General features: G+C 43.0%; 1 protein-coding gene across 3 annotated transcripts in view; it reads right to left on the bottom strand.

The window, feature by feature from the left end:
* The window catches only part of Add3 (adducin 3), a 114,417-nt gene extending 100,665 nt beyond the window's left edge, over positions 1-13,752 (bottom strand). The window contains exon 1 of one of the 3 annotated variants that reach the window (XM_028775680.1): positions 13,621-13,752. The gene's annotated coding sequence lies outside the window, so the exon portion shown is untranslated. Of the gene's footprint in view, positions 1-11,279; positions 11,357-13,620 lie in introns of those variants that run through there. The other 2 variants (XM_028775658.1, XM_028775671.1) reach the window with 2 other exon arrangements.
* Between the last annotated feature and the right edge of the window lie 2,540 nt (positions 13,753-16,292).

The following is a 16,292-nucleotide window of genomic DNA, read 5'->3' as shown; positions in this document are numbered from 1 at the left end:
CTGTGGTTGTGTAGCTTGCTATTCCTGTAGAATCTCTAACTGTGGAGGGGGTGGACCAGGGGCTGATGTGACTCTTGCCTGCCTCTGGGACCCTGTTCCTCCTCCTGAGTTGCTTCCTCCAGCTTGGTGTGACAATGTGTCAGGTCTGACTGTCCCTCCTGCTCGCTCACTCGCTATGCAGTATTCAATTGAAGTCCCTGGAAGGCCTGTTCTTTTCTGAGGGGAGGGAAGGGAGGGTGGGTCCGGGGGAGATAGGAGGTGGTGGAAGGAGAGACTAGAGGGAGGGGAAGGAGGGGAAACTACAATCTAGATGAAATATATATGAAAGAAGAATTAATAGAAAGGAAAGAAATACATGTCAGACTGCTACATTTCTGCTTGACACCATCCTGGGCTCCCTGTTTCCTCTTCCCCGTTCTGTTTCATCCTTAGCTATCTGGGCATGCAGGGTTCTGGCCTTGTTTCCTCTGCTGCATGGTTTTCCTCATATACTCACACAGAATCCTTTCCCATCTCACCTCTCTGTTCACATGCCACCTGCTCAGTGAGGTTTTGTCCTGGCATTCTATATCTATCCCCCAGAGTTGTTTATTTTCTTCTCTATTCTAGATCCCTGTATAACATGACATATAATATATTCATTTATTTCTATTATTCTCTCAAACATCAACTCCATTAGATCAGAAGGGTTTGTGTGTTTTGCTTATTGAATCCTTTGCTTACAACAGAGCCAGCACACTACTAACTGCATAATAAATATTTGCTGAATGAATAAAGGAACAAATGGAAGGAAGAAGCATCAAGCTACCCCCCAAAAAAAGGAAATCTAAACAGAGGCCACAGAAACATTTACAAGGAAATAACAGTCCTAAGCACAATACAATCAGGATGAGAGCTGAAATCACCATTTCTGGAAAAATACACCACAATGTTTATGCAGTTTGCTTTAGGAAAGCTGCCCTCCTGGCTTGTCTCTTTGTTATTGGAAAGGACCTGCTGCCGCCAAAGCCCTCTGAAGAATTCAAACTCCAGAGGTAACAAGCTCCTAGAGTGATGCTATCTATCCCCTTAGCTGACACACACATACAAAGACAAGGACGTGCATGGCATGTGTCTTCTATGAGGCCCACTCCCATGATCTCCACACCATACCGTCAGAGGTGTCTTAGCTACCTTGCAAGCAAAGCCATAGTGAGATTCGTGTTCTTTGCATTGACAAGCATCTCGAGAATCTTAAGAGGATGTACCAAAACTCTTCATATTTTAACACATAAGGACACCAAATATGCCTTCAACAGTCACACTCTTTTACAAGGAGTAAATTTTAAGTATGGCCAAGTCTGAGTGAGACAACTGAGACATTCTAGAACAAATGAGAAAAAGAAGACTGTGAGCCACTCCCCAAAATAACTCCCATCATGCTACAGAAAAAATCATGGACAGACTCTCTTTCGTACATTCTTTCTGCCCTTTCTAACTAGTAAAATCCTAACTTCTCTCTAGGCCTACTCTTATCCCTCTTTCTAAATACTCTAAGCAGTGGTCTTTCCTATAGAACCTGTTTTCTGAGCCTTTCATCTGGCATTTAATACATACTGGCAATTAATGTCTTTGTACTGTTTCTGTAGTTGCTGCTGATTTTTCCTATCTCTAACAGCACAGTGAGAACCCCAAGGAATTCACTCTTCACAATCTATGGGTCTTGTAGAAACTGTATGACACAGTGTCATTCCCTTATTATGAAAGCAAAAAGTAAGGAGCTCTCAAATGGTGACTACTGCTAACTACAATGTTAGAAGCTTTTCATTAGGAGCTGAAGAAATGGCTCAGTGGTTCAAAGTGTTTACTGATCTTGCAGAGGACGCAGGTTCAGTTCCAAGCACCTACATAGGACAGCTCAAAACTGTCTATAACTCCAGCTCCAGAGGCTCTGATAACCCCTTCTGGCATCAGTACGTACTACATGGACATGCACAAATCCACACACAAACACATAAATAGACACAAAATGGGTTTTTTGTTTTTAAAAAGCTTTTAGTTATATCAAAACAGTGACCTCTAGCTATCTAAATTAATAAGTCTATCTATTAAGGCTAAATTATACAACATAAACAAGAACATCACACAAGAGAAAGCAAGTCATTTGTCCATTTATTTTGTTTTAGTTTTGTTTTGTTTTGTTTTTTTGAGACAGGGTCCTATATTGTAGCCCTGCCTAGCCAGGAACTCTAGATGTAGACCAGGGTATTCTCAAACTGGTCACAAGTCTCCTGTTTCAAAATCTCAATTACCCAAGTTCTGGTTTTCCAGGTGTGAGCCACTACACACACAATTATGAGTCTCTTAACTGAATGGCTCCATGAATTCAATCAAGCATTACTATAGATGATGTTTATCATATTCCGTGGTGTGCATATGATGCTGAGGTTTCCCTCAGGATCTCAGATTGGCACGTAGTTGAATTTTATTGTGCTATGAACATGAGCTATCATGGCCCTACAGCAAGTCCTACCACTTAAAAATATTTAGGAGCAAATGAATAGATAAATAAATAAATAAATAAATAAATAAGGAGCTGGAGAGATGGCTCAGCATTTAAGAGCACATATTGTTGTTGCAGAGGACCCCAATTCAACTCCCAGTACCTACATCAGGCAACTGTATCACAACTGCCTTTAGCTCCAGTTCTGGGGTATCTGATACCTGCCTCTGACCTCCTCAGACATCTGTATTCACACAGACAGATGGACAGACATGCACACATGCAAACTCTAACAATTAAAATGAATGATACATAAAAATAAAGACCTTTCTCTTTCTATTCCCCACCATAACTGAGTCCAGCAGAGAGCTGTAAAGTTAACTCACTCATCCTTTCCAGGAAGTCATATATTTTAGAAACAATGGCTATAGCATGGGAAACAACTCATTTTATGGCTAAATAAACTCTGTTGGCTTAAACTAATAAAAAAACAAAAGGAACAAACAAACAATACAGAAAACCCAAATATTGAATACTTAAAAATCTATGTCACGAATAAATACCTTATTCTAGTGAAATTTCAATCCTGTTTACCCATCTGCTCACCTATCGAAAAGAAAATAATTTCCAATCAAGATAGAAATATTCTAATCTTGGTTCAAACCATCTGTGCAGCACCAACAAGGACATGCATAAACCTATGAACACCCCAACATAGTATTTAGAAATAGCTTTGAGTCATTAAAATAAACTCTTAACTGTATGTTCATCTAAAGTTTCACTAAACCAGATAAATATAATACTTTAACATGATTCTGGCAGTTTTTAAGGGCTAGTAAGAATGGCTACCTAATTAGTTATATAACGAATGTAGAACAATCAAGGGCATTCTTACAGTAACAGTTAGTTATGTAATGAATGAAGACCAGTCAAGGGTAGCTTTAGAGTAACAATTGCAAAGCTTCTTTCCAGTTCTTACTGCCGAAGCTTTCTCTCATCTGGCTATGACAGGTTTGTTCCTTTGGCCTCTACTGACCTCTAACAGTCTTTACTAACTCCAGCTCTGTCTACTCCTGCTACTACAGCTTCGGAAGACAGGAAAACAAAAACAAAACCTACAAGATAGCTACGGTACATCAAAACCACTATGATTCAGTGTGTTCACTCAAATAGGACTCACTGCCTTAGACACTGAGACAAAGAAAAAAGCACAAGGAGGAAAACTTCACTCCTGTTTGCTGAAGCCATCAATGACCAGACCTAGGAATAAAAATATCTCAAAAACAATTTTGTTTACCACCTAGTTTATTAATTTCATCATGGCTAGACTGTTTTTAATATCAATCCAACAACTTCTTAAGGTTTCTTCTTTCCCATGCATTCCAACAGGCGCTGAATTAGTTGTTCATTGTGCAGCCAGGCCTCGTGCTGGGAAACATAATTAAAATGAAGCAGGCAACAATTCCACTTGGTACTAAGAGCCTTTCGAATCCTCCAAATGAGTCAAGGCCTGGTTTCTCTAGAAACCGCCTGAATCTTGCAAGAAAACCTGAAGACACTGCTCAGCTTGATGCTGGCCATTCAGTAGATGGCACTCTTCTCTTTGGAGCCAAATTAAAAAAGCTCTAGGAAGCACTGCCATGACATATAGGTGTGACAGATGCAGAGCAGGGATTCCTTCTTAAAAGTACTTAACTGATAATCAAATTCCTCCAGGAATATGTTCATCAAAGCAGATGGCTCAAACCAGAAACCTTAAAATAGCACAAGAGTACTTTCCTAAGGTGTGAAAAACCTGCTGTTTGGATCCCTGCCTATAAAACAGCCCAGAGAAGTTGAGATTATTATATACATCAAATGGAACATGCAACTAGTAACTCAACTGACCACCAAGTAATCAGTTTCTCGGAGCCTTTACTATGGTAACCAAGAATAATTTTCTTATTCAGGCATAAAATGACCTCCCCCCCCCCATGATATTTATTGATAACCCTGACAGTATTCACACAGCTAGTGACTATGTCCTTGTCCATGATGCATTTTTCATGAGGGTAACTAACGGTTACAGAGTATTTAGAAAACTATGATTTCTTTGTTATCAACAGTCATTAAGACAAGAACACACTAGTTTCAACACTAATTGAAAATAAGCTGGGGGGACTTTGGGAGCTGGAGAAATAGGACTCTTAAGAGCACTGGTTGCTCTTCCAGAAGGCCTGGGTTCAATTCTCAGCACCCACATGGCAACTCACAACTGTCTGTAACTTCACTTCCAGGGGATCCGACATCCTCCCACAGATATACATGCAGGCAAAACACCAATGCACATAAAAGAAATGCATCATTCTTTTTAAAGAAAGAAAATAAGTTTTTTTTATCCACTTAAATAGATCAAACAGTTTGATACAAAACCATTGCAGATCTAGCTCTATAAAAATAAGACATGTGGGGCAGTGGTGGTGCACGCCTTTAATCTCAGCACTTGGAAGGCAGAGGCAGGTGGATTTCTGAGTTTGAGGCCAGCCTGGTCTACAGAGTGAGTTCCAGGACAGCCAGCGCTATACAGAGGAACCCTGCCTCGAAAAACAAAACAAAATAAATAAATAAATAAATAAATAAATAAATAAATAAAAATAAGACGTGTTTAAAGCAATGAGGATTTCTTGTTCACTGTTGATATGTATTTTACTCTAATAAAGAATGGCTGGCGCTAGAGAGTTGGCTCGGTGGTTAAGAGCACTTGTAAAGGCTCTGAGTTTAATTCCTAGAGCACCAGATGTGATGCACAGATGTGTTACATATATATATATATATATATATATATATATATATATATATATACCATTAAAATAATAATAATGGCTCCTGAGGCTAGGATGATGGCGCAGTAGGCAAAGCTGCTACAGAGCATGAGAGTCTGAGTTCAATCCCCAGTACCCACAGGGAAAGCGTCCCTGGGGTTAATACTTAAAACCCCAGCCCCAGAAGATGGAGACAGGAAGATCCTTGGGGCTCACAAGTATATGAACATGCTGTGTACACACATGTGGGTGTGTGTACACATGCACACACAAAATGGTTCCAACTATCAGATGATGAGTGAGGTTTTCACACTTCTGTTTTCAGAGTTCTGTGAGCTTTAAAAAGTAAGTCAACAGTGGAAATGGAAGAAACTCCTTCCAGTGTCAGCTCCTCTCAAAAGCTAATTTTTAGCAATGACACAGGAATTAACCTGAAAAAAAGAGTCACCTTTCCCTACGAGAGAGAATATTGTCCTGACAATAAAATTCATAAGCAAATGGCAAGATGGGGTAACACACACTCTAATGCTTAGGAAAGGAAAGTGTGTGGCAGAAAAGCAGTGGGCTGACATCATGGCCAATCTCTCTCCCTCTCTACCAGCATCTATCCCAGACCCATAAGCGCAATGAAGTCCCAGGCACCAAGGTCTAACACCCAATCACAACTCCACGAATGCCTGTTCCCAGCCACCTCCTCAGCTATTCCAAGACTGACCCTACAGAGTCTTTTCCCACTTAGAAAGTGAAAATACAAGAGGCGTGCAGCTAAACCGTTGTTGGGCTCATTTCCAAAGAATTAAAAGTAGTGCTTTCAAAGTTCCACAGTGTGGGGAACCCTATGGCACACCAAGTCAACCATGTTCCCTGTCATTCCTACAGAACAAAAGTACGAGAACGCTGTGTGGAAGAGACAGAAAGACATGCTATCCTTGCACAGAATGAGTGGACACACGGTAGGAGAATGTCACACTAATACTGATGACGATGATGACAAATTAAAGACATAACCCAAATCCCCAAGATCTCAGAAACTTCAGAATTCCAGCTTAATGGCAGGTGACCGGCTACCGTGAGAGCGAGCCTTGAGAGGTGAGCTGACTGGGCTGACTCAGATCTCTGTTGCCCTTTCCATTTTTACCTAAGGACAGTTCTTCTTGGTGAGAGATGGGAAATAAAATACCACAAACTAAATGTAAAGGGGATGGCTAAAACAATAAAACAATGAGCTCAAGCATATTACTCCGAGGTAAGTTCTGTTTGTAATTCAATGCTTGATATCTATCTGCCTTAACACATGATGTGAGCATTAAAATTATTATACAGGGGCTAAGAAGATCACTGAGTAAAGTGTTTGCCACCAAGTCTAAAAACCTGAGTTTCATCCTTAGCACCCAAATAAAAAGCCAGCAAGATGATTCAGTGGGTAGAGGTGCCTGCCTCCAAGCCTGGCAAATGGCAATGGATCCCTGGAACCCACAAGGTGGAAGGAGAAAACTGACGACACCAAGCTGTCTTCTGATTTCCACAGTACTCCATGGCACAGTGCACATGACCACACAAGTGCATACAAACAACTATGTGTAATTTTAAAAACTAAAAAGTAACTTAAAAAAGAAAAAGCCAAGAATGGTGCTATGTACCTGGAATCCCAGCACTGGCAAGGTGGTGAAAGATGGGCCTGGTTTGTTGGCCACCAGCTTAACCTAAAGGCGAGCAGCCTCAAGTCAGCCAGAGACTGTCACAGAACAAGATGAGGCCAGGGATTGTAGCAGATACAGTCAGCACTTAAGAGACAAAGGACGGCCTAATCTCTGATTCTGAGGTCAGCCTAATCTACTTAGGAAGTTCTAGCTAGGGCTACACAGTGAGACTTGTCTCAAAACAAACAAGTAAGCAAACAAAGAAAAAAACAGATAAAACAAGGTGAATAGCTCCTGAGAAATGATATCCAAGGTTGATCTCTGATTTCCACATGCATGTATGTGCACACAAACTCACAGAGTCAGAGCATGTGTACACACTTGAATACATAGATGCACACAAAGGTCAAATAACTGTCAACACATACACACATATATGTTGTATATATGACATATACATGTATATACATATGATATATTATACACACAGCATATATATGCACACACTTTAGACACTTATTTTAAGGATATTATGTTACTGCCTTACATCTCTCAAATATATTTTTACATTCAGCTGGCTATGGGAAATATCAGGTATGTCCACTGCTCTTCAAAACAAATGAGCTTTATAACCTGATATCTAAGCTATTGCCTTGTATGAGGAAGTATCACTCCTAAACGTTAGCCGATGTGTTTCTTACACATCAGTATCTTCACTACCAGGTTTAGAGAATCTGAAACCCAGATTTCAAAGTTCATCTTCTATCAGTAAGTCTTCACACTTCAGCTAAGCTTTAACCAAAGCCGACCTTGAAGAAGGTGTAAAAGTATAAGGCAATACTGAGGGCCCTTTTGAATGGCTCAATTTAGACCTCGCCTCTATCTAAGGTTATATGCTGAGTCTATTCATTTTTATTTTAGCGCAGTTAAGACTAACCTATGCTACCCTTTCAAGATGCAAACTTTCAAACACTGTTTTTAAAGTCAAAGATTAGGGGTAGCCATGTGACTCACTTGGGGGAGTACTTGCCTAGTAAGCACAGCCCTTGGGTATGAACCCCAGCACCACACAAAACTGGGTGTGGTGGTATGCACCTGTGATCCCAGCACTCCAGAGGTGGAGGCAGGAGAATCAGGTGTTTAAGAATGTCATCCTCAGCTACATAGTTGATTTGAGGCCAGCCAGGGCTACGTGAGACTGTGTCTCAAAAAGATTAAATTTTGTCCATTTTATACTTTTTGTTGACTATGATTATTTGGAATTCTCAGACAACTCTGGAAGCTGGAATCATTCTTTAACGCTTCTAGGATGTTCTTCTATAAGTGTAGTAAGTAATGTCCTAGAAAGTTGAAAAGGGTTTTCTCATTGAAAAATTGAATTAATTTTGAATTTGTTTGATTGTTCAACCAAAACAGTTGAAGGAAACAAAACTCTGAGTCTCATACATGAAATAAACAAAATAAACTACAAGACTTTTCTGCTTAATACTTTTTATTTTTTGCTACTCAGTAAACATTTAATGAATGAAAACCAGGCAAATACATCAATTTTACTGGAAAATAACAGAATCTCATGTAGACACACACATTCAAACACACATACCCCTATAATTCACCATCTCTAAAAGAAATAATTACTAGAATCTTCCCTAGTCTAGAGGGATACATTTTAAGACTCCAGTAAGTCTGAAATCACTAGTATATGTATTGTATGGTTATTTTTGATAATATTTTATTTATAAATTAGGCACAACAGGAATACAATAACCAAGAAAACATACAATATATTGTTATAAAGTTACTTAAAACTTATGAATTGCTTATTTCTCGAATTTTCCATTTAATTTTTTAAAACTGTATCTGACCAGCAGCAACTAAAATTCTAAAAAGGAAGACTGCAATAAACCAGACTATTCTCTATGCAAATAACCAAGGACTATTCTGTATGCATCCAGTAGTTAACAAACCTTTTCCTTCCATATCGCAGTCAGTCTGATTGCTCTAACTTGTGTATTTCAGAGATGATTTAACACAGGCAACCACTACAGTAAATCTGAAACTGTCTTGGCTTTTAGCCAAGGGAATTAAACCAATGACAAAACCCCAAAGATCTCCTAACAATTGGAGCTATAAATATTTGGCATGGACCCCAAGCTCAGAGGAGAGCACATTAATGTGAGAGACGTGAAGTAACGTATTTAAGCATTAATTTTGAATCTCAGTTACCTGACTTGATCTGTCATTGTTCAGCAACTGTCAAATTGAACTTCAACAACTTCACATAAGCTTATGTTTAAAAGGAAAGACAGCACTGTTGATTAGACATATTAAGTTTTTCTATGTTATTCTACATGGTTAATTTTTCCAAGGAATGTTAACTTGCTAGCACTTAGCAAAAATGTTTAAGGTGAGAATCAGCTTAACAACTTGTACATGTCTTTCAGACAGACCTCTTCCTTTACTTAAGGTATTTATTATAGCAGTTCTCCCTAACTTTACACAGCACTCAGTTATCACAAAGGGCCATGCCTGCTATCTATAATAATTCTAAGCAATAGCTTTGAGGAGCTCATAATTTATAACTAATCTGTAGGCTATCATATAACATATCAACCATAATGGTGAAGCAAGTTATAAAAAACACTGCACATCACTGAAAAAAAAACAAACCTCACATTCATTCCAGAAAAATATAACTGATAAAAAGGTAAGCAAGAATAAAGTGCACAACATAACTTCTCACTCATCTTTCACCACAGACCACATATTATATTCTGAAACTCATGCAAAATATTTTCAGGGGTCATGTGATCATCTGTCATATGCCAAAACCATCAAACACTTCTTAATATCCCATATGCAAAACTGCTGCACTGTATTAAAATCTCTTAACCAAGTATCTAAAAAGCTCCTTAAATTATGTTTAGCATTCTAAATGGGTACTAAATTGCTGGGGTTCTTTTCTTTTAAAGCAATTATTAACAACATGCTGACACTTCTGGGTCAATCAATTTTAAGTTAGCAAAGATAAAATTCTATCTTTAACAAAATGTGAGAACTATAGAAAAGTGTCCTGCCAGCACCCATCGGTAAAGTTAATCTGATCAATTTTAGGGAAAAAAAAAAGTTATCCTGCAAGTTAAGTATGACGCAAGGGAGATTTAGCTATAACATCTTCCAGAAGTGCTCGAAAAGAAACAATTCTATCAATGAGTCAGCCTTGTACTTTAAATATACAGGTCATTCTATTGGCCAGCTAACTTCATTTTAAAAGGACATTTTACACTGAACTCTTCCTAGGAGTCTGCTAAACCCTAAATCAGTACATATTCAGCACACTGAAGCTGGAGTCCGTTTTAAGAGAGGCAATTATTTCATATGGTTAACTCTTAAAACGTCTATAATTTTATAATAATTCATCGTAAAGAACTCACACATGTTTATATAGCTCATCCCAAGCCCCAGAGTCTTATCAATTCCTTCCTGAGCCTTGGTCCTAATCCTCACTCAAAGCCTCTTGGCTGAACTAAATCCCACACCACTCCAGCAAAGTCAATTCCAAGAGCACATATGCCAAGGATATTTAGTGGTTTTCCTTACACTCCCACTTTAAACGGGCATCGACTTGCAATTAAATCTCTGCAACAAAAAAGTTCACCTGAGGCCATTCTTGTCATTTTAATAGAGGCCTGGTTTAATAGTGGCCTTGCCTCAGCTATATTACATACCTCCAAAGAGGTTGGAAGTGACCCAAACACCAGCAAACCAAACCTGCTGCCAACTCGGCTGTCACCCCGCAAAGAAGAATAAAGTAACAGGAATGCTTGAAGGGGTATAGTGTGTGTGTGTGTGTGTGTGTGTGTGTACGTGTGTGTGTGTAGGCGCGCGCTTTTAGCCTGTGTGCCGGGGAGGGTCACACTGATTAGATAAAGTGGTCGAACAATTTCAACTTGTGACTGAAGTTTCTTAAGCCATGAGGGGGTTGGTGGGGGAAACCCCAACAAATCAACGCGGTCTTCTTCCACCTTCTCCAAGCGCGGGAACCTCCCACCGTCCTCGCGCGCACCTTCGGGGTCAGCAAGGCTCCGGGCAGAACAGGATTTTGCAACCCCACGCCCTCGCGGGGGGGAGCCGGGGACGTCCGGGTGAGTCGCGGCCCACTCTGCGGCGCCCGAGACCCGACCTCGCGCCGCCGCACCCCGACTCCTCGCCCGCAGGTCTGCACCCCTCGGCCCCGTGGGGCTCGTGCTCCCGCCCCTGGCACGGTCCACCTGAGGCCGCGCGGCCAGCCAGTCAGGAGCCCCCTCGCGTGGGAAGCGCGGCGGGACCCCCGAGCCTCCGCTCCCGCAGGATTACCTCGCAGCGCAGCCGGCTTTGTGCCCCCTCCTTCGCCACCGCCGGGCTGCAGCGGCCACCCGGTCCGCCGCAGCCGCCTCTTAACGTCGCTCAGCTCCTGAGGAGAGGGCCGGGAAGGGAGGGGGCGTGGAGACGAGGGACCTGGACGCCGAGCCCCGGGCGGCAGGAAGCGGCGACACCTGGTCGCCGACGCGTCTAGCTCTCGCTGCTTCAAAACATCATTTAAAGCCCTTTCCTCTCCCTCCAGCCCCTCGCCCGGACGACCGTTACCGGCCGGCGCCTCGCGCTCTGGCGGGACTACCCGAACTACCCACAAACGTCCTCTGCCCCGCCCCCTAGGGCCCCGCCTCCACAGGGCCCATGACTCCGCCCCTACAGGATTAGTCCCTCTTAGCATCCCGAAGGCCCCGCCCACTGGCCCCAGCGCCTTGGCCCCGCCTACGATAGGCCACGCCCAGAGCCCTTGATCCCGCCCCCTACAGGCTTGACCCTTGTAGCACCCCAGCTTCAAGGCCCCGCCCCACATGGCCCGAGAGCTCTGGCCCCGCCTCTTGTAGGCCACGCCCCAGCGCCCTTCACTCCGCCCAGTAGGAGCTGGGCCCTCGTAGCTCGAGAGCGTGCCCCTGGCTCCGCCCTTCGCCGGGCCAGCGTCGGATCTCCGCTCCCAGTAGGCCACGCCCCCAACAGGCTCGCGCAGGTCCAGGCCCCGCCTCTGCTGCCCTTGCGCTCTCTGGCCCCGCCCCGCGAGGCCCCCTTGGAGCTGCAAGCTCTGTATCTGTGCAGCTGCGGCAGTGGGGGCCTACGTGCTCCGCAGGCGGAGGGCCTGTTGCAGGGCGCCTGCCTGGCGCCTCCGCAAGGTCTTCCTCCCTCCGTGCAGCTCCGATCTGCTGCCGGAGAAGGAAACGACCCCGAGAGAAATCCGATTGAAAGTGGGAGGGTGACGCCACGGAAACATCTGCCTCCCCAGTCCCAACGAGCTTCCCCCACCCAATGAATCTCAGCTGAGTCTTAGCTTTCTGATTGAGCTTCTGCGGCCCACTGAGGTTGCTGGGCTTTTTGGGGGAGAGGCCACAACAGTTGGACTTCGGCACGGCCCCCACAGGAGGGGCCTCGATTTTCTTCTCAGCACATTTGCATTTGGGGGAGCCTCCCGCCTTCACTCACTTCCACAGAGGATCGGGACAGGGGCCTTTATATTCATTTGGACCACCCTAAACTCTGCACTCCTACTTTGGCTAATTGCCTCTTAAACCTTCTGAGAGCTGACCCCTTGGGAGATGAAAAGTCTAGGCTCCACCAGCAGCCTTCAAAATCAGTCTGAGACCAGGCAAACTTTGCAACACTCATTTGCAGAGTCGGGGATCCCTCCACAGGTGACACTGGGCTGCCCACCCCCGCCTCCCAGACGTGTTTCTCACCCCAACCTATTCTCGAAATAGACCTGCAGGCACACGCTGCTGTCCTCCGTCACCCACGGCTTGCACACCGCTCCGGTACACATGGCCTCTCCACTGCACGAATTCACCCTCAAGCACACTCCTCCCAGCGCCATTCTAGTGATTCATGGTCCCTGGGGTTAACCCCACCCTAACACACACAGCAAACTTCATTCCCCACCCTTATCTCCCGTCCTTTCCGAGGCACTGGCGACAGGCCACTTCATTTCCTTCCTCATCTGCAGGCTCTCTCCTCTCTCAAACACTTCGCGCCAGCCCCCTCATCTTCATCCCCTTTCCCTAAAAATGTGCTAATTAAAATGTAGTTTCGTCTTCCCACATATGAAGTGTGGCAAATGAATAGCGCTCTTGGCATACACTGCAATTCATTTATCCTTTTCTCTCTCCACTGGACTAAAGCTATAGAAATTTTAGTCTGCCACTATCGCCCATTTGCTTTAGGGGGAAAAAAAAAGACTATGCCTTCTTATTTTTAAACACTCCTCAGCCATCGTGGGGGAAGTCTTGCTAAGCCTTAAGGAGAAAATGATATCTAGGAAGCGCTCAGCCCGTCATTTTATTTGCCATTTAAAAATATCTGCAGTGTTTGAGAACGAGATTGGGAGTGGCTGTGTTTTCTGCATTTAAAAAGAAAAATGCTCTGCATGCATCATGGTTAGCCTTTTTACGCATAGCAAATTAAAAAAAAAAGTACTGTGGGAGCACATATATAATAGTCTCCACTACACAGGACGTGTGTGCGCCAGACAGAACTGTAGACCCCAACCCACCTCCAAAGGACGACAGATTCACATAGCGTTTTAAGCATGGCTGAAGAGGAGTGCATTCCGGGACCATTGCCTTTCCCACGCGTTCTGAACAAAATGGGAAAGAGATGTGCTTACCTGCAGGCGATCCAAAGCTGCTTGGCGAGCAGGGGAGCCGACGTGTGTCCGTCTTCCCCGGCTAGGTGTGGATTCTGCAGTGCTGCACGGGAACCCACTGCAGCCGCGGAGCAGCGGCGGTGGCAGCGGCGGCGGCAGCGGCGGCAGCTTCTCCCAAATGCTGAGTTGTAAAGTGTGTGACTTAGAGACTCCACGGTTGCCGTGAGGCGCTGGCTTAGAACAGAGGAGGCGGAATCTTTCTTAAAGGAATGGGTTTGGTTTTTCCTCTCCACTGTTGCTTCATCAGATGTAAAAGGGGGGAGGAGGGTGGAATCAGGATTTTTTTTTTTTTTTTTTTTTAGACTGAGCAAAGCAGTACAGCGGTGTGAGGTCAAGGTTAAAATTAACTGGGTGAAGGGAGCGAGTCAATGAGAAATGCTAGAAGCACTCATTTTAAAGAGCCCTCTCTACTAATATTGGGGTTAATTGTCAAAATAAAGCTGCGTGCCTTGAAACGGATCAACAACGTGTGCTAATCTTTAATTTCCAACCACTGTACTAAATAATCATAGAAAGAGAGGCTATTTAGAATTCACTACAAGTATGAAAGGAATAACTACATAAACCCCATGTGAGTACTAACGCCTATAAATATAGCTGAAACTTCTAACGTATGCTTATATTTACATTTATATATTTACATACTATATATTATATATGATCTGGGATATATATATATATATATATATGTATATATGAATGAGACTGGGTCTTGCCATGTAGCCTTGGCTGGCCTAGAACTGGCTATGTAGAGCAGGCTGGCCTTGAACTCAGAGAAATCTGCCTGCTTCTGCTTCCCAACTTCTGTGAGTGCAACAGATGTGCACCGCTATACCCAGTTCTAATGTATTTTTTGATACTGGCACTTTGTATCAGAAAACACATTATTGAGAGATTTCAATGTTTGTGTCTATGTTACAAAATCTATTATATCCGTAATAGAATGTGTCTCAATCAATTTTAGAAAATTATAACAGGGTACACTAGTCTATTGAGTGAAAATTTGAAAATTAGAAAAATTAGGAATTTCAAGTGGTTTTGTTTATTTTAAGTGCTTCTAAAAAGATGATTAGAATGTGCCCTGCCCATCAGAAGTCTGCATTATGGCCTCAAATTTTGTTTTTAATATTCCTTCATTTAAGCACTGCACATTAATCACCCTTCTCATGGCATTGAGTGTGGAGGCATGGTCTCCAAATAAGAATAGATAAAAACATAGAAGACGTTCTGCCGTTGGCTTTTCTTGCCATGGTTTTAGCTAATGACCTGTACGGTATTGAACAAGTAGCTGACAGCATTTGGCCCCTTAGGTCTCCATTTTGTACAATGTGGGGTTTGGGCTGCAGTTTCTATGAAGAGAATGTTAAAAACAGCCATTCCCAATTCCGAATAAAGATGACTCTGTGGCACACCTGTGTTTCTGTTGTCTAACGCACTGGGTCTACTTTAAATTACGTCTCCTGGCAGTCTGAGTTGGGCTAAAGCTTGAGAACTGGGGATGAAGCTGCTGCTACAGGGCTTGTGTCCCAGGCACAAAACCCTGGGCTTGAGCCCCAGGCCTGGAGGGATGGGGAGTACGTTCTCATTTTCAATGCGATTGGAGTTGATTTGCTATCCCGAAGTTATTCTTGCTAGTCACATCATTATTTTGTAACGTGAATAAGCAAGCTTAACTGAACTAGGACTGTCTGCCCACCTGTGACCCATTTTTCTGAAGCACGGTCCTTCTTTTACAGGACCTCGATGATGGAACACTATCATACGTGTTACGGCTGGTTGTTCTCTGTGTTTCTGTGTGATCTGAATCATTATGAATAACTTCTCTTGCGTGCTGAGCACTGACTTTAGGTGAACATGCTCCCACCGAAAGCTCTACTCAGCCCTGAGTCTTGCTAGATTGTCCTCCTAGGGGACATCTGGGGGAGCTGTACTGACAGGTGAGTACCACTTCGCCCTGCTGACACAATAACTGTACCTGGCTTTTATTTACAAGCTGGAGCATTGTCCAGTGAGTTAGAACGGATTGTAGAGTTCACCTGTTGTTTTCAGAGGTGGGAAGCATGGAAATCCATGATGGGCAGAGCTGGAGTTAATGCTCGGTGCCCATTCTTCACACGCAAGCAAGGTAAAGAAATAATACACGTGAAATTGGACACTTTTCATACACTCACTTTGGGGGCCTAACAAGACTTGTCAACAAAAATAAAGTAGTTACATTCAAGATCCCTGTCTGTGTATATCTAGGATACCCTAAAGAAATATATGAACCAGTACTTATAACATAGTATCTAACACAAATTTTGCCTTCAGGTTTGGACATGTTTGCACCAGAAGGAGAAAAAAGTTGTCAAGAGGAATGTTAAAAAATAAAAAAAAAGTCAACAAGGGGAAAAACCCCAATCTCTCATTAGCAAACTCTTATTTACCTTATAGAACCTTCCAGTAGTTGTTTTTACCTTGAGCAAACTGGTGCCTTTGCTTTGATCTGCATCCTCAAACATGCCTGCCACGAGGGAAAGTTTTTTTTTTTTGTTTTTTGGTTTTTTGTTTGTTTGTTTTTAAGGAGCCATGGAAATGAAAGCATTATATAAATGTATTTCTGGTCTTTGGAGAAGCTTTTGGGATACTGAAGG

The sequence above is a fragment of the Grammomys surdaster genome, unplaced genomic scaffold, assembly GCF_004785775.1.
Source record: "Grammomys surdaster isolate TR1022 unplaced genomic scaffold, NIH_TR_1.0 66, whole genome shotgun sequence".
In the NCBI taxonomy this organism is placed as follows: Eukaryota; Metazoa; Chordata; class Mammalia; order Rodentia; family Muridae; genus Grammomys; species Grammomys surdaster.
Note: the sequence above shows the minus strand (reverse complement) of the source record. Positions and strands in the feature narration are given on the sequence as shown.